Raw genomic sequence first — 22,379 nt, 5'->3', positions numbered from 1 at the left:
CCCCTTTCTCTGAAGTACAGTGAAGGAAGATGCCAGGGGGAAGGGGAGTGTGTGTGTGTGTGGGGGGGGGGGGGGGGTGTAGCCTTAACTCAGCTGGGTACCAGAAGAAAAAGGATGTGGGGCGGACAGACTATCCTCGTGCCGGGAAAGATGGTCAATAATTCTGAAAGAGAAGTGAGGTAAAAAAAGAATCAATCTGTAAAACTAATCAACTTTTCCCTCTCATGTTCCTCATCACCGGATGAGGACGTCTCTGAGGTCTGCCTGACGGCTGGATTAAATAACCTCATTCATCAGCGCGCGCGCACGCACGCACGCACGCACGCACGCACGCACGCACGCACACGCACACACTTTTAATTAATGCAGCCATTGAAACACGAGGATATGTTGACGTCTTCGACTGGACGGCCTACACAGTGTGCCTGTGTCTGTGCAAGCGATACAGGAGGCGGGGGGGGGGGGGGGGGGGGGGGGGCAGGTTTCAATATTTTAGGAAACAAATCAAAGAATAAACAAGGCCATTGTTTGTGGTGGAGCAGTTCAGAAACACGGCAGGTATAAAAGTAGAGGTCGGACTGAAATGTTGATGTTAAACAACATGGCCGAGCTCCTAAACAGGTTCAACTCTCCTTCAGACCCACTACAGAGTCCTTACCGCCCTCGTGCATTTAGCTACTGTAATCAACTCAAAATCTAAATAAATTACAATTATGGTACACCCTGTCCACCTCGCCCGACAACCTCGAATGGCTTTCTCCATGCTCCAGTGAGTGAATGAGTGAGAGGGAGAGCGCTAGCTAGCTAGCTAGCTAGCTCTCTGGAGCCTAAAAGACCTCACCCCTGCACATACAAATTAACTTTCCTTTGAGCTGCGTTATGCCACCGAAGACGAAGGCTGTCAGTAGCGAACAGCCCTCTACAGTACAGACGTCCGCCTTGTTGCTTTATTCACGCTTGCGTGTGTGTGCTCCTGTTCTTATGTGCGGCGAAAAATGGAAACAAAACGCTGAATGGTAGGTTCACTCCTGCCCCCGTCCCCTCCTCCACAGACACGAGGCCACACCCCAGGAGGGACGGCCGGGAGCGCGCCTGAATCCGAGGGCCTTGTTCAAAAGCGCAGGCGGCGTGGCTCACGAGCCCTGCCATAGGATGCAGTCACCGAGGTGCGCGGTTACATGTGACATGTGACATGTGCGGAGGGGAAACGCGACGCCGGCCGCGGCCAGACACATGTCTGAACGATGACAAGACGAATCGTGAGGCCCGAGACGCACACATCAACCTGTGTGTGGTCGACACGTGACTCATTTAACTCAGACTGTGTGTATGCAGATTTATCCTACATATATGTTTATATAAAGAGAGAGACATAGAGGGACAGAGTCAGAAAGAGGGAGAGAGACACACACAGGTGAGCAGGGTTACCAAGTGCACAGTGGCAGGCAGCCAGGGGCAGCTGTTAGGTCAGGTTTCACAGCGAGGGAGGGAGGGAGGGAGGGATGGGTTTGATGCAAGAGAACATGCAGTGCGTGGGCCTCAGGTTAAGTCAGTTAAACCACAACAGAGAGACGTTTTGGATCTCTGAAAAAACCGGGGGAACCGACTGATTAGTTCATTTAATATAGATCTAATCTACCTATCGTCACATACACAAATATACGCCCACGTCAACAAACTGCATAGGGAACAAAGGTGGTGTGTCCTTGACAGAGTAACGCTCATGTGATTTTATGAATAAGCTTAGTGTAAAGGCTCATGGGGAACCGAAAACGAGAACGACAGTCTTGTCGAGCTCCTCCGTCTTAAAGACACCAAAGCCACTGTTACATGCGCCCCATCAAAAAATGGACTCAAACCCTTTTTTTTTTTAATTCAAAGAAAAATCAAACCACTGATGTCTTGATGCCTGCGGGCCATCTGAGGTTTGGTGTCAGCAGTGTGTTCCGGGTGCAGATGTGTTACGTTGTTAACACTGGTGTTAGTCAGCACTCTTTGTAAAGATCACTGTCTGACACAGAGACGACTGTGAGGGTCCCCACAATGCAGTGTGTGTCAATCTACATGAGTTTGCCTGTGTGAACATAAGTTTGCCTGTGTGTGTCCGTATGTGTACATGGGTGTGTGTCCGTATTTGTACATGTATGTGTACTTAGACGTGTGTGTAATTGACTAAGGTTGGCAGACATAATGGGTCTGTGTGTGTGTGTGCGTGTGTGCATGGCTGTCTGTGTGCGTGCGTGGGGGGAAGAGGAGGGGCTCATTGGAGGAGGAGGAGGAGGGGGGGCGGGGGAAGGTTAAACTCGGTCTCCGCCCCATGCTAAAAATAATGCTTGAACACATAAAACCGCACAATGAAACGGGCCAGATTCCGAACGAGGTTCTGAACCCTCTGACCCGCCGTGAAGCCTGGCCAGAAGGAGCCAGCATTGCGGGGACGTCCGCAGTATCCCACCAGCACCCCACCCCCACTGGGAGCTCCAGCATGGCTGCTGTGTCGCTATATTCTCCATTCAGCAGGATCAGAAAAGCTCTCCATGAACGCTCATGTGAGGCACCACGCGGTATTATGCACCTCTGTGAAAGTATGCACTTCCATCTGCCGGCCAATGGAAGGGGGATGAAGTCACTGAGATGAAGACACTCGGTGGGGAACGCCCTGAGTCTGAGAGCAAATGAACATGACGAGGTGCTGGGACCCGAGTGACCACTGAAGTATCAGTGCGGTTACAAGAGGCGAAGGATAAGTCTAAATCAATAAGAAAGCTGTCAGAATAAGTTATGACGATGAGGATTATGGTGAAATCCAGAAATCCCCTTCCTACCACTCATGAATCACAAGACAAGCGTGGTGCCGGCATCACCAGGAAGGGACAGAATCAACAGGCGTAGTCCGATTTATCAAAACAGCCAAATAGAGCAGCCAGTTGTATACAGAACGTGTACTAGGAACATCTACACGCAGATTCAAGTAACAGTTTGAACTTCCAGTTATTGTTTTCACACTGACGGCATGGTTCCCAAAGTGTCGAGTCAGAATACTTGCGTAGAATGACCTTTCAACCGATAAATTTGCAGAAGCGCTTTGGTAGGGAGTTGGTATTGGTGCAATTTGTGCTGCGGCTAGGAATACGAGCAGCAAGTCAATCTGGTGTCAGCTATGAAGGAAGTGCAGGTTAATATGCGGGCAATTTACACAACTTAAAAAAGCACAATTAGGCTTTCATTCCAACGATACTCCCATATGAATATCTACACTTTTCTGTATAAATAAATGATGACGTGTAACTGTGTAGGATGTAAGGCTTGACAAGTGTGCGTGGTTGTGGGACAACACACACAGGCACAAACACACACACACACACACACACACACACACACACACACACACTTCTGTGTGTTCATGTCGACACTCAACAGGAAGCGATGACGCCAGAGAGGAAGTGAGTGGCAACACACCCTTCAGATGGAACGGGAAAAAATTCTGAAGAAACTCATTCATAAAAAAATGATTTGTCTTCAGAGGCACAAGATTAATTTGGTCATGATTTTTTATCAAGAAAATAGAAATTTTGCTAAAAGAATTGTTGGCTGAATTGGGAAAGCTAAATAGACAAATAGTAATGAAGTTGTCGTCTACGTCGATTTGTTTTCTTTGTTTTTGCCGAGACTCAGATCTTATCTCTCCAGAGTCCTCCTTGACCATCCGTACAAAGATATGAAGGACAACCTTGTCTAATGCCACTAGAACACCTGCCATAACCACACACTGGGACTCCATCTGGCACCCAGCACATTGATAGCCAAATGTATTTGTAATTTATCGTGACAGTATAAATGTTGTTTTTTATAGCAGAAACATCGGTCACACAGCGTCTCATATTCATAGACTGTTTTTCGACAAAAAACGGAGTACACCTGTGCTGTAGCCTGCCACCCACACCTGATCCAATCACTTTGGGCGATGACATCATAGCTAATTCATCAACTCATCACACAAGAGGGGGGGGAATGTACGTCTTATGACATCATCAAGCTTGGGCGAAGGACGGCCTAAGGACGATGGCGGCGTTGCCAGGAAGGGTCAATGGTGGGATGGGGGGGTTGGGTCTATTATCCCATCCCTTCTCAGGCAGGCGGTCGTTTGCTTTCCCTGCTCCGGCGTGATTATTGCAACACTGCCTGCTAATGGGATGAGAGATTCTACAGAGTCTGTGAGTGAGAGCTACACTGAGCGCTGGCTGTTTCCTAATTGGATCTGCAGAAAAACAACACATCCATACATTGACATTTAGGGCATTTAGCAGAGGCTTTTATCCGAAGCGACTTATAATAAGTACATTTGTCAGAAGAAGGTGAAATAGTATATCGCTGTCAGTACAGTAAGGATGATCATAGAACCAAGTGCCAAGCACCAACACACTACACAACTAAGTACTATAACTAAGTTTATACCATGGTCTGGGGGAATACTCGATTCTGATTGGCTGCAGGGTGTGCATTAACCCCTGATATACGGACACCTGCTTAGTAGTTCCAGTCAAATTGTCTGTCTGTTCAGTCTTCAAAAAGACAGCTGGTAAATTGTGAAAGATGCATCAAACTGTAATCAGAAAACCCGGTATTATGCTACAGAACCTATAGTATCTGTGGTATAAAGGCTGGGACCAATTTCAAATTATAAATATGTACAATGCATAATGTTAGTTCTCATAGCTCATAGCTGAGCGGACTAGAATACCTCCCGCAGCCAAGTCGTAGCTAAGGTCCGTCCTATTTACTGGAGGAGTGAACAACGTTTCCGTTGCATAAGAACCTTACGGGAGGGTAATGATTGTTCCAGGTATTTGTCCAACCCTCAGCAAAGTATATTCAAAAATAAAAAACGTTATATTTGGATTGTAAAACGCATGAAAATATAAACAAATGGTCTTAATTTATTTTGTTTGGCAAGTGACCATGGTATAAGCGGGAATATGCCCGTCGAGGTGTCCATTATCAGGAATTAATGGACTTTGCGGAGAACTTCTAACGCCTCTGCGTCGTCCATTAATTCCTGATAATGGACATCTCGTTGGGCATTATCCCTTACACAACATACAATAAGTGAGTACATTAAGTGCCAGGACCTACAACATACATAAGCAAGAGGGGCTTTGCAGAGTCTAGGTGAACTCTGAGCAGCTGAGATGCAGTCTCGAAGTGTTTGTTTGGTTGAATCTGTGCCTTCTGGGAAACATCTTGGGGTGTGTGTGAGAACGGCCAACGTTCGAAGCGCGCCTTGCCGTGAAAACACGGATGACTAAACAGCCATCAGCGTCTCCATTTCACAACCTTAAAATAAGTGATGGAAAAAGGAAGTGTCAGCTAATGACTCCGGAACGAGGCGCGCTGAAGAAAGTACCCCCAGCCCAGTCGCAGTAATACAACACCAACCCAGCCCCGCCAGGCGCAATGGCACCTGCTAGGGGGAGCCGGGGGCCCCGGGCCCCACGCGCTGAGGGCTATCCCACGTGTGGAGTTTGGGGGGTGAAAATGGTCAGAGAGTAAAACATTGTTAATGTGTGCAAACACACTCGGCAAATAAACATGTTTACAAATCCCTTCCTCCCTGTGTGTGTGTGTGTGTGTGTGTGTGTGTGTGTGTGTGTGTGTGTGTGTGTGTGTGTGTGTGTGTGTGTGTGTGTGTGTGTGTGTGTGTGTGTGTGAGAGAGAGATAACAATAGAGTCATATGAGACAGATCAATATTTACAAGCGGTGCAAATGGAAGGGGGGGGGGGGGGGGGAGGGTCGGGCCGGGGATGGGGGGGGGGGGGGGGGGAGATGGATGTGCATACAACAGGATGAGAGTCTAGAGCCTCGGCATCCGTCCCGTTGGCTTATGTAACAGCTAGGTGTGTCGCCGGAAATCAGCTTTCTTTTCATGAATAGATAAATGCTAAAAGAAAAGTAGCAAAAGGCTGGATATTACACAGAGTGGGACCACAATTTCCGATCTGGTATCAATACCGTACATTTCGTCTTCTCTTATTTGCATCAAAGACAACAGTTATTATAATGCTCCTCCAAATAAATTTGCGAAATCCAAAAATAAAGCATGCATAGCTGTTGAACCATGCGCCGATTGTCTGGCCAGGGTGATTATAGACATTTAGTTATGACAAACTTGTGCCACATGGATAACGGGCGTCTGAGTTCAATTTATTTACGTGGACTGCTTAGACTGTGACTGTGTGTGTGACTGTGTGTGTGACTGTGTGTGTGTGTGTGTGTGTGTGTGTGTGTGTGTGTGTGTGTGTGTGTGTGTGTGTGTGTGTCATACTTGTGCAAGTCAATAGCGCAAGTGTGATGTTTCGCTGATCCCCAATAATTTTACACTTGGGAGCGAAGGATAAAAGGACAAGCGCACACTGCACTCACTGCACTCACAACACACACTGCTGCCTGGCCCAGAGGACCTTGGGTATGACTGAGATTGTGTGACATTTTCCTAACACACTCAGAGAGAAGACAAACAGATGTGTGAGTGAGTGTGGAGTGTGAGTGAGTGTGGAGTGTGTGTGGAGTGACAGACAGACAGACAGACAGACAGACAGACAGACAGACAGACAGACAGACAGACAGACAGACAGACAGACAGACAGACAGACAGACAGACAGACAGACAGACAGACAGACAGACAGTGTGAAGGGGGATGAGGGAGGGGGTGATCAGAGAGAGAAAGAAGGCGAGAAGACAGGAGAAAGGAGCGATGCGGAGACGGAGGTCGAGAAACACACAGTGTTGGTTTACAGCAACACTGTAGCCCAACAAAAGATTCAGGAGGAAAGGTTGTGCTGGTAGAGAGCAGCAGAGAGTGGAGGAGCGAAGGAAAGAGAGCGCAGAGATAAAGACACACAGCGGTGTTATGAAAGCACATAAGAGAACACAAGCAACAGGGAAGGATAGTAAGCAAAGCGATGGGTTGTGGTGGGTGGGCCGCGTCCACAATGCGCTTCTGTTTTTAGCAAGTGCCGGTCTCTGTGTGTATGTGTGAGAGAGAGAGGGAAACTGAGTGGTGGAGAAAGAAAGCAAGAGAGAGAGAAAGGACAGCAGGAGAGAGAGGGAAGGAGGTCAGAAGGGGTGAACGGGGGCAAGGCTGATACAAGGGTTGCGTTTGTCAAGGACACGGGACTGTCCCCAAAACACACACACACACACACACACACACACACACACACACACACACACACACACACACACACACACACACACACACACACACACACACACACACACACACACACACACACACACACAGTGCCAATTGAAAACCAGCAAAACATTGGGCTTGAGGGGGGGTGGACAATATAAACTTTTTAAAAGCGTTCAAACCGCTCTCCAAAACATGATGGTTTACGGTTCAACCGTAAACCAATAAACTATTTTGTGCCAGGGTCCTAATCCTATACCATCCATCTCCAATGCCTCATGAGTGGATTCACCGTCTTCTGCCACTTGGTGGATTATGATTTTTTCCATAATCAAGCAGCCCTATGGCATTATTAAAGCAGCACTATATATTTGTCAGTTATGTCAAACGCTGTGATTCTGACAAGCAGTCTCACAGGGAGGTTGCGTCACGTAGCCTGCCTGCTTGAGAACAGCAACAGCATCTTATTTCATGTTTATTTTTTTCTAATTCTGCATTTATGTCGGCATAGTGGGAGACATCATTTAATTTTACAAATTCACGGAAATGTACCGGTACTAATCCTCCCTGCTCTTTAAGGTCGTGGAGTACGAAATCCGCAGGCACTGCTTTTTAAAAAATATTTAAAGTAGAAATATGATGGTGTTTTCCCAACAAGTAAACATAGTATATGAGTTCCAGAAAACATGTTTTTGAAGTTGTTTGCTGGAAATAGCTTTTAGGAAAAAAAATCTTGCCTGCCGCTATTTCCCACTGTTTCAGTCCCTTCAGAATGTGCTGTTTCTGGTGTCTGTAGCTTTAAAGCAAATGAGCCGTTGCCCGTTGACCAATAAGGTGTCAGGGTGAAGCACAGCATGGAGGAGAAGTGATTGTAGCCGTTTGCAGACTACCGGAGCTCTATATCTATATCATATAATATAATAAAAATAATGTTATATATAGGTATTTATACAACGGGGGGCCTAAATCCAGCGATCTGATTGGTTCCTAACTGTTGTCTAATGAGTGTATACATAACTGCTATGACGCCCGATCATTTTGTGAAAGTATCACTCCGCGCCTTGAAGTGGAAACCGGTACAACCATAGTACAACCGTTCTCCCGGAGGGACGCTAAAGTGTGTTGCATAGCGACCGTCGTGCATTTTGAAGGCAGCCAGGAGGGACTACTTTTTGGTAGTCTTTAATAAAACGGCTACTTTGACTTTCTTGGTTTCTTTTTAAATGTAGTGTGTCTATGACTTTCGTTTCGCCATAACAGTAACCGTTGTATAAAAGCAATAGATCACTTCAGTCAGTGGCATGTGCTCATTATACCACTGTGAAGGGGGTCGCCGGCCCTCCGCTGCGCGTAGGGGCCGGACAACGCCCCTTAACAGTGGTATAATGAGCACATACCACAGCCTGGCGTGATCTATTGCTTAACTATATAATATAATATCTAATACCACGGTCAAAAGCTATGTGCGCCTCGGATGATATTATGCATCATAAAGACTGCGTCTGACATCTCTGGTACTTCCACAACAAGTAAAGACTAGTGGTGGGAATTATCCCGGCCATGGTTGAGAAGAATTGGGGGAAAGGAACTTTGGCTTTGACTCTGAAGTCCATATTGAACCGCGACATGCAGGAGAAAGGGATTGTACTCCTGGAGCTGAGCTGCCCCCGCTGGAGCTGCCGGGCTGCCGCCAGGGCTTCAGCGGCAGTCCGGCAGCTCCAGCGGGGGAGCGTCGGCAGCAGTCCGGCAGATCCGCCAGACACCCTGCCAGGCAGTCACATGGTAAACTGACAAATTAGACAACTATTTTTGTATGAAATCTCCCTGCTGGTGAAATGCGCGAACATCTCTGCCCAGCGCTCGTCCGCTGGTCCACAAAATCGTATCTGTTCTCTGATTGGAGGGGATGGGGAAGTGGGTGGTAATATTCAAATGTGCCCCCTTCCTACGTAGGAGGGGGCGCCGAGCTCGTTCGGTCACAGTAGGCGGGGTGCTTTAAGAAATGCATATCTCACTCAAAAAACTATTTACAGACTTAATTAAAGTTTGTATGAGTGTGGGAGCACCAGAGACCCAAAACAACACCCAAAATCCCTGGAAAAGTGTTGTTTTCATAATATGTCCCCTTTAAAAACCTTTTCTCACATTTCATCCATAGAGCCATAAAGGCTTAGATTTTTTGGGAGAATGGTAAAAACAGGGAATTCGATCTGGCAGTTAATAGTATATTTTAAGTAAGCAAAAATTAATTTAATGTATGCAAAGATCATTCATCAATTCAGCACAACATGCTGAATGCATGATGCGTGTGGACATTTTACAATTGTTTTTAACTAGCTCACTCACGGTGATAGCGCTAGCTGCCATTTTAGCGGCTTCAATAGCAAAGGCTTGTGCCTCGTGCCCAAGCCCATCCCACTGATTGGCTGACGTCAGATCAAATTCTCTAGCCTCAAGGACGGCGGTGTAGAGTAAGCACGTCCCCCGATCCGTGGCAGTGAGAGAATTCAAAGATGGAAAAATTAAGTGCTAAATAATTTGAAATGGTTTCGATATGGACGCCGTCCAAATTTGACACAACTACGATAAACTGTTCCCTCAGAAAATCACACAACCCTACATGCCGCACACAGCCAATCTATGGCATTAAAAAGGCGGTCACATGACGGATTGTATGGCTATTTCAGTGAGCGATCCACAGTTCCAGGCAGAACATTATCCCCTCTGGCAACTTAACATTTACAGACACATGACCGCGGTCGGCACGCTGAGACAAGCCAGCCCATTAGTTAAACATACACATTGTTCCTCCCTGTTTACTAGGAAAAACCATCATCAAATGAATGCATGACAAAGCTCACAGTTATTTGTATTCCTGCGATGTTTGATGGCCCTTGAACCCAACAGTACTCATCCAGAGTCGCTACGGACACTCGCTTCTTCAATGAAACGCATCTTCTATTTTTGAGTCCTTTACACTGGATTATTATTCAAAGCGGGCGCGCGCGCAGACACACACACACACACACACACACACACACACACACACACACACACACACACACACACACACACACACACACACACACTACTGACCTTTGTTGTTGTCTCTGTGAAACAGGAAATTAAGTCAGTCAGTTTGTCATCCAGGCTCATTTGGCTGCTGGCTGTTTTGAAACCCCTTATCTAGGTCTCGAAAACATAACCCAAAAAACACTAAGTCTGACAATACTTGGTGGAAATACATTTACGATTGTGGCAAAACAACAAAACAAAGTGGATTCAAACTGCCTAAAACAAAAGTCTAACAGGTGCACTGCATTTCAAGACAAATGCTTATTTTAACCAGAACCTATCCTACCTCTAAAGTCTTCATAAGCTGCTTACATTGAGTTTCATCTCTTTAACTGAGGCCTTGTTCTTATTTAGGATGCATGCCCTACCTTTCTTAACCCAAATAAGGTGAATGAAATGCAATAGCTTGCATTTTAGTTTGAATCCACTGCCCCCATTTAAGTACCGTCTTCCTGAACAACTCGGCCCTGGTCCTTCCAAAATAGATGCAAACAAACCCTCAATAAGCTAAATTAGGAAATAAAAACACACGGCTGTCAGAATGCCTCGGCAGCCTCTCATTACCTCTTGGAATGGCAAAAAAGACACAGAGAAACGGAGGAGAAATAACCCATCTCCCCGGGTAGCGCCATGTTGGCATCCAAACAGGCACACACAGCCCACCCACACACAGCTGAGTGTTCCTCCACTTCAGTCCCTCCACCGCAGCCTTTACAATCTCCAAACACACACACACACACACACACACACACACACACACACACACACACACACACACACACACACACACACACACACACACACACACACACACACACACACACACACACGAACACACCTGAAGCCTGGCCAGGTAAATGACAAGCTCGCGTCCGCCTCCGCTCCTGTTATCCGTCCCCTTGACTGGCTGTGTGCTCTGCTCACCGTCACACACGGCTGCCTGCTGGAGACCCCGGTCCCCCGCTAAGACTGGGCTGAAGCACCCCTGCCCCCCCCTTAAGACTGGGCTGGAAAGCCCCCCCCGTCCCCCAGCTAAGACTGGGCTGGAGACCCCCCCCCGTCCCCCCGCTAAGACAAGGCTGTAGCACCCCCATTCCCCCGCTAAGAATGGGCTGTAGTTCACGCACAGAAAACATGCTATAGCCAGAACAAGCTATTGTGTAAAGCTAACGTACGTTTAAAAAGACATCGTTTCTGGGTGTCACGTAGGTTCACTACCTCGTGGGGGTGTATGGCGATGTGATGCCCCCCTGTCCCACAGTTCCAACTAGCCGTACTATGCAGCACTAGTAGCAGGGTGGGTGGGTCGTTGGCACTCTGGAGAACACCCGTCAAAGAATAGACCCAAGGGCAGGGCTTCCTAGGATTGTGTGAGTGGTTACAACACCGCCGCTGTCGTTCAGCCAGTTTCAGCACAAAACAGAAACCTTCAAGGAATGATTAACGGGAAATGGGGTAGATGCTGCTGCTCAGTGTGCGCCAGTATTACAAAGCGTTGAAAAATCTCCCGTATTGGATTTACGATAATGGAAGAAACTAGAAAGAGCGGAAGAAAAAGGGAAATGGTAAAGAAAGTGCTGGTGGCTCATTGCGGACAGCGATAATTGGATCAGGCTATTTTCCACATCGGAGTAGGCGGATGAGCAAGAGATTCAGCGAGGGAGACAGTGAGATTTAACTGAAGCGAAGGAAGGGGAAGCGAGAAAGAAAGAGAGATGGGGGGCTGGTGGTACGATGCGTGTTCATTATTGGTGATTACCGGCCTCCCAGTATTTGTTGACAGCCGTTGCCATGTCAATAGATGTGACAACTGCACCTGTGCTGCTGGAAGCATTCGTTTGGCCGTCGGATGCAGCGATTAGGTGCCGGGGAACCAGACACAGAACATTGTGCTCAGTGGCACGATTTAATCCACAACCCAAAGGGCTGACAGTTGTTGGGTTTCAATTGAAAGATATGCTTCTCTTAAAATCATTCATTCAGGTTCTCCCTGACTAGCTTCCATTCACTCCACGTCAATTCTGTTACATGACGTACAAGTCCAGTTTCACCTTGAGGAATGTGACTTGATTCTTCAGGATCTCATTGGCTGATGTGAAAGTGACCGCATAGCTGGTTGACTGGGTGGCAACCCGTCGCAGAGAGAGTTTTATGTGGAGGTTATGAAAACACGTTTGAATTGCTCAAGATCTCAGGCCTGCCAGAGCCAGAATGAGGACGTTTCTAACATCAGATAACTGATTTGTGCATTTTGGCCGACTAACATGCAGGCATACTAGGGCCCGACCGATATTGATTTTTGAGTGCCGATGCCGATTATTTTCAGAGAAAAATTACGATTATGATTTAATCGGCCGATTAAAAAAAAAAAAAAAAAGAAAAAAAAACAACAACATAAAACTTAGTTTTTGATACCTTAAATATGCTTTACACACTTTTGACGAATATGTGAATTGAATGCAGAACCTTTGAGTGTTTTAGAATACATTTACAGTCAAAAATGAGTGTAATGTAAAATGTAAAATAAATAACTAACTCCCAATGTGCTGCGCTCGTGAGCAGTGACTAACACGTGCGTGCTGAGCAGTATGGTCTCACCGTTAGAGTCTACAGTATAACAAATTAACATGGCCTGGGACCTAAAAAAAAACAGGCACAACATGCTCAAACAACGCGTCTTGTGTACATTGGTGAGGTGAGCGCGCAGCTGCCTGAGCGAGCGTGCTTTGTGGTACGGTAAAATTCAATCTCCTCTTTTTACTCCAGCTAAAGTTCTCAGTTAGCAAGGCGAGTAGGAGCGCAATCTGCAGGATACTAAGCGCAATAACATTTATAAAAAAAAAAAAATAATAATAATAATAATCGGTTGTAATCGGCGTCTTTTTGGCCGATGCTGATTATTTTCAAAAAGGCTATAATCGGCCGATTAAATTGGCAGGCCGATAAATCGGTCGGGCACTAATGCATACCTACTAGGGTAAACAATATGGCTGTGCAAATGAGCCACTAAGGTCAAGACGTCAATCACAATTTCATGGAGACTTTGACATCAAGGCAGAAATGTGCCAGCTCGCCCGAGTCAAACTCCCCTGTGCTTATTTGGTCTAGCTATCCCATCTCCAACACCCAGCATTCCTGTACTGCTCGCACACGGCAGAAAGTCCTACCTGCAATCTTCTGGAGGCCGCTACTTCCTGTTTGTGGGATGCTTGCTGGGGGCATCTGGAGAGCTACTGGGAGACTGCATCTGGGGATGGGGGAGAGAGAGAGAGAGAGAGGGAGAGAGAACAATGATTTCACAGGTTAGCGGAGACAACGATAACACGGCAGGTGTGCGAGACTAAGCCCTCTTGCGGTCTGCATCCGTTGAAGGACGGATCCCATGGACTTTGAATGGGGCAGAGCCGCAATGCATTGTGGATCCATCCGTTCCGTTGGATCCGTCGGCTCCGTCAAGAAAGTTGAACAATTTTCAGGAAAAATGTGCAGGCAGCGATGGATCCGTCATCCAATCAGATCACGCATGCTCGGCCTTATTATGCAAATTATGCGGTTATTACGCGGTTATGCAAATAAACTCCACACGTTTCCTGAATCCATTTTGCATGATAGGATTGTTTTTAGACACCTGTCATCTTTTGCATTTATATCCACACATTGGCTTTGTAGCGGGAAGCTATTTGATTTGGCTGCAGTATGCGTCTACAGAGACTAGTCCCCTACACGCCCTCGGTCATCCATTGACGGACGCATGTAGTGTGAACAAGACATAACACCACTTGCACACTGCAACCGTTCGTTGACGGATCCCATTGACTTTGAATGGGGGGAGCCGCAATGCATTATGGATCCATCCGCTCCGTTGGATCCGTCGGCTCCGTCAAGAAGTTGAAAACTTTTCAACTTTTCAGGCAGCGACGGATCCTTCATCCAATCAGAACGCGCATGCAAATGTATGCACTGTGACACTATTGGGGCTCTGACTAATGAAAATCACCCTGGTGAAACGACCCGGGAAAGCGCGTGGATATGTCAAAGCAGGCCGGCAGCGGGGAATTTCTTTCAGAGACATCCGAAAATACTGCCTAAATAAGAGAGCATCGAGACACAACTCCTGCACAAGTTCGTGATACTCCCCTCTCTGGTTTCGTGTCCGGAGAATGGGGTGAGCCCAACAACACCGATGCACATGCTTTCCACGTCTGTGGACCAAAGCAGCAACAACTGCAATTCTAAATAACACCCTCCTTGCTACAACGGGATCCATCTTGCAAGGACAAAAACGCAATATCAACAAGCAGGAAGAAGCAGGAAGAACCCGGCTTTGTTGTTGTTAGCGGGAAGCGATTTGATTGGCTGACGGATGCCTCTGCAAAGACTACTCCCCCATCCGTTAGCCACGCCTTCCATCATCCGTTGACGGACGGTGCAGTGGGCAAGCTGCGTTACGGGTGCCTGATTATAACGCGTGTGTGGGAGCAGCAGCCACTCAGAAGGCGCCAGCCGGAGTTGGGTTCAGAGGTACGGCTAATGATGCGAGCGTAGATATGCATGCATGGTAGATTAATGGGAAATGGGTAGATAGTGCTCATGATGCTTTGAGAGCGTGTGGTTCTGCCCTGCCGCTAACAACTCCCTCTAAAAACCTAAACTCCTAATAAGGGCCCCATATGGACCGGACGGTGGAGATAAAGATGGCACAGAGTGCACTGAACACGATAAGGCCTGGTCCATCTCCCGTAATGCCTCCCTTCACTTTCCCTTTCCACTTTACATTATCACTTTACATTCCATGTTCTGTTCCACTCGCTGCTTTAAAGCTGGCAACCCTGCTTGACCTGAGGTCATTTTGAAATACAACTCCGCAGAGTGTAACAAGTATGCAAGTAACTCTAAATAAAGCTTATATCTGCGTCGTTTTACAAATATCCACATCTTAAGTCTGGGGAGATTTCTCAGTTCACCTACGGGTGTGGATTTTTAAGTTGATTTATTTAATATCCTCAGACTGCCGTGAGGGAATGAGACCCAAGGTAGGAGAAGTACACACTTTCTATTCCCAGTATCGGAGATGCTCGCCATCCCTGAATGGATTCATGGAGATGGCTGACTGGTCAGTAATTCCGGGCGTAACAGAGAGCGCCGCTGACGCGATGACCACACACAGCCACCACTTAACGTTCACCTCAAAGCTATACGCCTCATCTATCCCTGACCGCCCTCTGGTACAAATGTCTCAAAACAAAAAACACGAAGAACACTCGCCATTGACAATAACGCCATTTTAACTGCATTTTGAAGTAAAACAACTAACAGGTGCACCCAATTACACTGAACTATTCTGTGTGTTATTAAGGAATGACTTTGAAATAGGGACAGTGATATTCCACCCTATCAGAGCTCAATGTTGGGCCATGTTGTGCACTGAGCTGAGAATTTGGCAGGTGGAGCAGCCATGTCCCTGAGAGTTAACACACTACACAGTATATCAATCTCAGCTAATGCCATCCACCCTCTTCTCCATCGCTCCTGCAGGCCCGGATTCAAAAGGGAAGCCCTGAAGCTACTACGGACACGGAGATGTAAACAGAGCCATACATTAAATAAACATGAAAGCAGAGGAAGAGCCAGATAGCCAAAATGTAGGAAGAGAAATAACACACGTGTGTGTGACTGTGTGTTTGCATGCGTCACATGTTATGGTCATGAGCAGTTTCTCGGGAAGCCTACAGTTATTAGGTGGATGAGGTGTCATACCCCCTACAAACACATGTACTATAACTAACTATGTAAAGCGCTTTGGGTACCTTTCAGTTAGCCTTCTCAATCCATGACATCATGGTTTTCTTAAATGAAACGCCCCACACACACACTTTAAGTGCACTTCCTGTATTCTCCCACTGGTAAAGATAGTCTATCTTGTTTACTTGGGTGGTACCCAATGAGGGGTGTGTGTGTGTGTGTGTGTGTGTGTGTGTGTGTGTGTGTGTGTGTGTGTGTGGACATTTTGGGAACTTGTAAAATGTGACAAGGACATGGTTGTGTGATTATCATATTTCATACTTTTGAAGTTATTCTGGTAGGCAAAACTAATTAAGACAAAACCAGCACAGATAATACAGGACACAAAAAAACAAATGTGTTGCTCAATCTCAATGTATTACTCATCATCACAATAGAAAAACAACTAGCTATCCAGGTCAAAAGGTGAGCTAGGCTACCTCATCCGGAGCATATATTTGCCATCAACAACGACTAATAGAGGAGGAATGGCTTGGGGCTATGCAGTAGGAGATGATTCACTCTACTCTGGAGTACAGCTTCACAATCACTTCCACAGGCATTCAGTGATAAAGGCAGACATTATTTGTTTAGTACAGAAACTGTGGTTCAAAATCACTCGCTTCAGTGGTACACACACACAAGGAACCTGGGGATCTGCTCGTTGGATCCTTATTACCTGAGACTGGAGTTAAAACAACACTTGAATCCAAGAGGCTATCGAGACAAGGCCAACATTGTACCCATGACGCAAGTTAGGCCTTGCATGGCTGTTTATGTCTCAGGGACTTTGGGCACATACTGGTGGAGATTTACATGAGCGCTCATGTATGTGATTATCAGAATGTCTAGAACAACACACACACACACAGCTGTCGTCTAGTATTTACCACGTATACAATGGCAAAACAAACACATCATATAAAAACAGGGAGAAAGTTTGTCTCTTGCTAACTCTGTATTGTCATCCCACTCTCTCTACACACACACACACACACACACACACACACACACACACACACACACACTTCCTCTGATCCACCCAGCCCCTTGCAGAGGAATGCAGGGAATGCAGGATCCTAAATTGACTGTGAGCTGCATCAGCCCGCCAACAACACCTATCAACTCAAGCTGGACCCCTCTCTCCCTCCCTCCCTCTTTCTCTCTACTTTTTACACAAGAACAACATGTGGATCTTAAAACATCAATCTAGTTTTAATAATATATATATTATATACAATATATATATATATATTTAAAAAAAGATTTCCCCCCCCGATTTATATTGGCGGACGGCCAGCATCAAGCACGTGACAACACCCGACTACGCTTCAGCAAGTCTAGACGAGAATCTATCGCCAGTCATCTGGATCGAATGTGCCATGTACCTCCGGAGATGGTTTTGGTTCCAGTCCTCTGACTGTGTCTTACAAGTGTTTCCCTCTGCTCCGACGGAGAACACTCCCTCCTGAAGTCGCAATCTCACCCACAACGGTTTCTCAAATCGGGATTTAAAGAGATTCGAGACACTCACGTAAACAGGGCCTCTGTGTTTCCCTCTCTCACCCAGTCCCTCCTTCCCGACTACACACAATCACACCTTTGTGGCCAGCATGCCCTCGGTCGCGGTACTGAGGGGGACTTAAAGGACCTCGAAGGAATTTCTTTGCATCCAGCGGTTTTTCATACAGACCATGGCATGCCACTAATGCAATTTCAACCTTGTCTGATAGGAAAACCGTCCAGATCTAGTAGAGTGGGGTCAATATCATTAACCACATGAAGATAAACGTAAAGGCCTCTTATATCAAGACATAAAATTGTGATTTATATTGGAGCAGTTGGAAACAGTTCATGGCATTTGTATAAGGAATATTACAAGATTCTCCATTATCTCCAGACCCATATCAGACAGCAGCATAACCCGATGGCCTCCTGCAGGGCAACTAGGCCTGAGGCTGCTCCTCTTCAAGGGGCCGTAAACAAGACCCCCGGGGTTCGCATTGGGGACAGTATGTGGGTGAAGGGGGCCGCTTCTACACTTCATTGTCTTCCTACCGGACAATGGCTAAAAATCCCTGAGGGCCTGAAAAGAAGCCATAAATATGCAGATGTTGCATACCCTAAATGTAAAACTTGACAGAGCCCATGTGCTGTGAAGTTGGTGTTGAAACAAGGTGGAGGTTGGGTGGAGATGCCGTGGGGATGCGGGGCAGGAAGGGGGCCACTTATTCAAGTCATTCAAAGTCCTATAAAATACCTCCATAATGTGGTTTGCTGAATATACAATTTAGAAAAGCAAAAAAAAGAGGATTAAAAAAAAAAAAGGAAGGAGAAATAGGACAAGACAAACAGACACAAGTTGACAGAGTCAGGAATGTGCTTGGAAACGCTCATGTCATGCACTTCTTGGGCCCTGAGGGGGGCCATTACATTAGAGCATGCGTCACCATTTGCCTTCTCATCAACAAAAGACCACTGTCTGTCTGTGGGCCCAGCCCCGCAGAACAATACACAACACACTGGGACGCAGAGAGAAATGCACACGGCCAGTTGGACACACACATTTCGGTGTGCCCAAAAGAAAAGTCAAATTTAGGGTTAGACGGTTGCTTTTTATTTAACTGTTGCCCTACCCAGTGAACAGTTGAGGGCTTTGACTTTCTAGGCACACCAGCAGCTATGAGACTGGGGTTGTCAATCATTTGTGTGTCGATTCTCAAGAGTTCCCCAGGATGCTGTAAATCAGTTACTCTCTTGCTGAACAAAGGTCCATCTCAGCTTGGTGCACACACACACACACACACACACACACACACACACACACACACACACACACACACACACACACACACACACACACACACACACACACACACACACACACACACACACACACACACACACACACACACTAAAATTGCCACCATCAGGACTCCCAATTGAATACAGTTTAGCATTGAAAGGTCTGGTCCGACCTCATGATGTATTTTGGGTCTGGTATTACAAAGTACAACCATGGGTACCTGCCAAAGCAATGGCCCTCACCCATGTATGCATGTGGTGAGAGTAAGACCAATAATTAAGGGGCAATGAACCCAAAATCTTGAGCCCAATTTTGTGGAGCTCTGTCTGGGCAGAGCTCCACAAAATTTGATGTTGATGATGTCGATGGCCGCATCCGAGATAGGGTTAGGCTTCTCGGACCCTTGTAGTATAATGCCATGGTTTTTTTAAGCTGGTACCAGCTTAAAAAACAGCTTTAACAAAAAGTAAACTTAGTTGTAACCATGTGGATATCACGCCACACCTCCTTCCTAGAATTTATAGCACATATAGCAACACATAGCTCGACCAAAATGAGTATTGTCACGGGGAAGCTACACCTACGACACATCCCAGGGGTTACAGGGCAGTGTGATCACGTTAATGTGTTCTTCATTTACTTTTTATAAAAATAAAAAGTAATCAGTAGGAGAAGCATTGTTAAGCGATGCTACAAAATATGAAACTGCCCATCAGCTTGGAACAACACAATATGCCCCCTCTTTGCCTGAGGTGACACCAATCATGAAGCCAAGAGAGGTCAAGTCAAAGAGACAACAATGTGACCTTTGCCACATGACCTCTGTTGTGTTTGACACAGAACTTTTCAGGTAGCACGCATTACCTGGTGCAACCCCTGATGACATCATTGTGGACATGGTAAACCCATTGTTGTGACCCATTGTTGTCGTGGTCATTGTGTAGTCATGTTAGAGGTCTTTACACGTCCCGATGTGTTGTCTTATGGTAACCTGCTCGTAACCAACCATTAAGGTTCAACACGTAACCACGGTTCACCTTTCAATAATTTATCTTTCCATCTTGTTTCCGATGTATTTCCGAGTATATACCAACTTTCCTACCTCCCTCTCACTCTTTCTCACACAAACGGATACACACACATTCTTTGGCAGGTTGGTGCCTGCCAGGCTGCTAGGTGCTCCCATCTCTTGAGTGGGAGTATGCCTTACAGCATGCTCTCTTTCAGCATGAGTATCGATGTAGTGTCAACTGAAGAAGCATCACTGTGATCTTGGTCCCTGGTTGTTCTTCCTTGGCCTTATACATGGGAACATGCGGACGTGTCGGGTGGATACAGCATCGCCTGATTAAAATGTGGAGGCACAGAAGGTCACACGCATGCACACACCTTTCTCCCACACTGGAGAGGATATTACACAACTATAGAAAAGGAGCGATTACTTCAGAAGCTTGACAGCAGGAAGTGTGTGTGTGTGTGTGTGTGTGTGTGTGTGTGTGTGTGTGTGTGTGTGTGTGTGTGTGTGTGTGTGTGTGTGTGTGTGTGTGTGTGTGTGTGTGTGTGTGTGTGTGTGTGTGTGTGTGTGTGTGTTGCATACAAGATACCAAAAATAGGGGAAGGGAAATACAAAAAGGGTTATATGACACATGGTTCAGGCGATGGGAAAGGGCGGGACCACAAAGAGCGTTTTAAGAGCAAGCAGAGCAAAGGTGGGATGACAAAAGAGTGAAGTGTGTGCAGGTGTTTCATCGCACATCAGCTCCAGGACAAAGGACAAAGAGTTTTCAGGTGGCTCGTGTCAGCCAGGGCAGGTGCCCGGCACAGAGGAGGTATTCTGCTGGAGCTCACCAACACATTGTTAGAATAAGAACAGTGTGAGTGCTGGCTGAGTCAGCGCTATACTGGGCTTTCTGGGGCCCGGGCCCCTGAGCGTGGCTTTGTCTACTTTCTGAGGAACCCTCCTTACTTGAGGGCCACAGGCCTCCTTATATCAGTATGGGAAAATGCATAAATGCAAGGTTTGTATCGGTAATGATAACAAAAAATATGTGTTATGACATGCTTATGGAGTCTGAATACTTGTAACCAATCAAACTTAAGATGTCATATGTTAAATTCATCTATCTCAAACCAAATACATAAACTTCTTGTCTATACTCTTGTTTTACACTTATTTTTAACGATTTTAAGTACTGCTTATCAGGGCTTCTTCCTGAACCAGAGGAACTTGGTAGGCAGTTATTTGATACACTTATTTCCTGACTGTATTGGCCTCCAAGTACAGGTTACATAAATGGAGCCCCAGTAATCTGAATCTGGCATCATGTGACTTCAGAATAGCGTGATGCAGCTGCGGTATCTCCGATTGTCATAGTAATGGGATATCCTATCAATGAAGGATATGCTACATCGGAAGGATATCCTACCTAATGTTGTGAACATCAAGGAAGCTAGCTAGGATGTTTTCGTCACCAACGGGACGGTTCTACATCGCTTTACTGTATGTTGTCTTGGTTCAATTGCTCTCCACGAGGCACTGACGTTAGCCAGGGTTGTCAATCATGCATGAGTCTCAAAGCAGGTGTGACACTCACTGTGTAAACAAACCAATCATACAATCAAGTGGAGCATTAATTTCAGCAGTGAAGCCTTACCGAAGGGTAGCATAGTCTTTAATTTAGTTTCAAGGTCACCACGTTAGGCAATAAAGTCACACTGTAATGCAGTTTCACAAAAAAAATCAGTGTTTCATCATACCTGTATAGTTTGATTGTTGCCCAGTCTTCTTTCAGGCAGATATTTTTGACACAAAGAAGGCTCATGCAAATGTAGCTTCATGATTATCCTTATAGCTTAAAGGAGACATATTATGGTGGTTTCCCAACAAGTAAACATAGTATTGTGAGACTCTAAACGCATCAGGCAGTCAGACAGCTTCACTTCAACACATCACTGCTCTCCATTTCAGCAGCCTATTGGCTCAGCCAGCGTTGATATAGATCCATTTAGTTTCATTACCTTACCCCCTCATGACCTAGCATAATAAAAAAAATCCTCAAATTAAAAGAAAGTTATATGAAATAGAAAACACTAATTCTATCCAAGCAGAGCCTCAAGGACCAGATTGTGGCCCACTTCCCAGCTGACTAATTATCTTGTGAAACACAGACCATGGACGTCATTGGTTCTTAGCTCCCGTTACACAACTGCTGTTTTTTTGTAGAACCCTTTTTTTTTTTACTTTTCATTCATGGTCCATCCTTTGGGAGAGGCCTGCTCTCTCTGGGACTAAATCTGGTAAGGAGTAAATAGCTGCATTGTTGGCTGCTGTGTACGTTATGACGTCACCAATCCTTATCACTAGTTTTCTCTTACCTCAGAACTACCTGGCGTCTCTCTCTCTCCCTCTCTCTCTCTCTCTCTCTCTCTCTCTCTCTCTCTCTCTCTCTCTATGGAGTCATAACGGACTACACTGATTGTACTTTCACATGAAGCCTACAGTATATATCCCTAAAAGAACAGG

General features: G+C 46.1%; 1 protein-coding gene across 1 annotated transcript in view; it reads right to left on the bottom strand.

Annotated features, from left to right (window-relative positions):
* The window catches only part of pik3cb (phosphatidylinositol-4,5-bisphosphate 3-kinase, catalytic subunit beta), a 52,917-nt gene that overhangs the window by 29,455 nt on the left and 1,083 nt on the right, over positions 1-22,379 (bottom strand). Inside the window, exon 2 of the mRNA XM_030380784.1 lies at positions 13,437-13,516. The gene's annotated coding sequence lies outside the window, so the exon portion shown is untranslated. The remainder of the gene's footprint in view (positions 1-13,436; positions 13,517-22,379) is intronic.

The sequence above is a fragment of the Gadus morhua genome, chromosome 16 (assembly GCF_902167405.1).
Source record: "Gadus morhua chromosome 16, gadMor3.0, whole genome shotgun sequence".
Lineage (NCBI taxonomy): Eukaryota > Metazoa > Chordata > Actinopteri > Gadiformes > Gadidae > Gadus > Gadus morhua.
The sequence above is the reverse complement of the archived record's forward strand: the minus strand, read 5'-3'. Positions and strand labels throughout refer to the sequence as shown.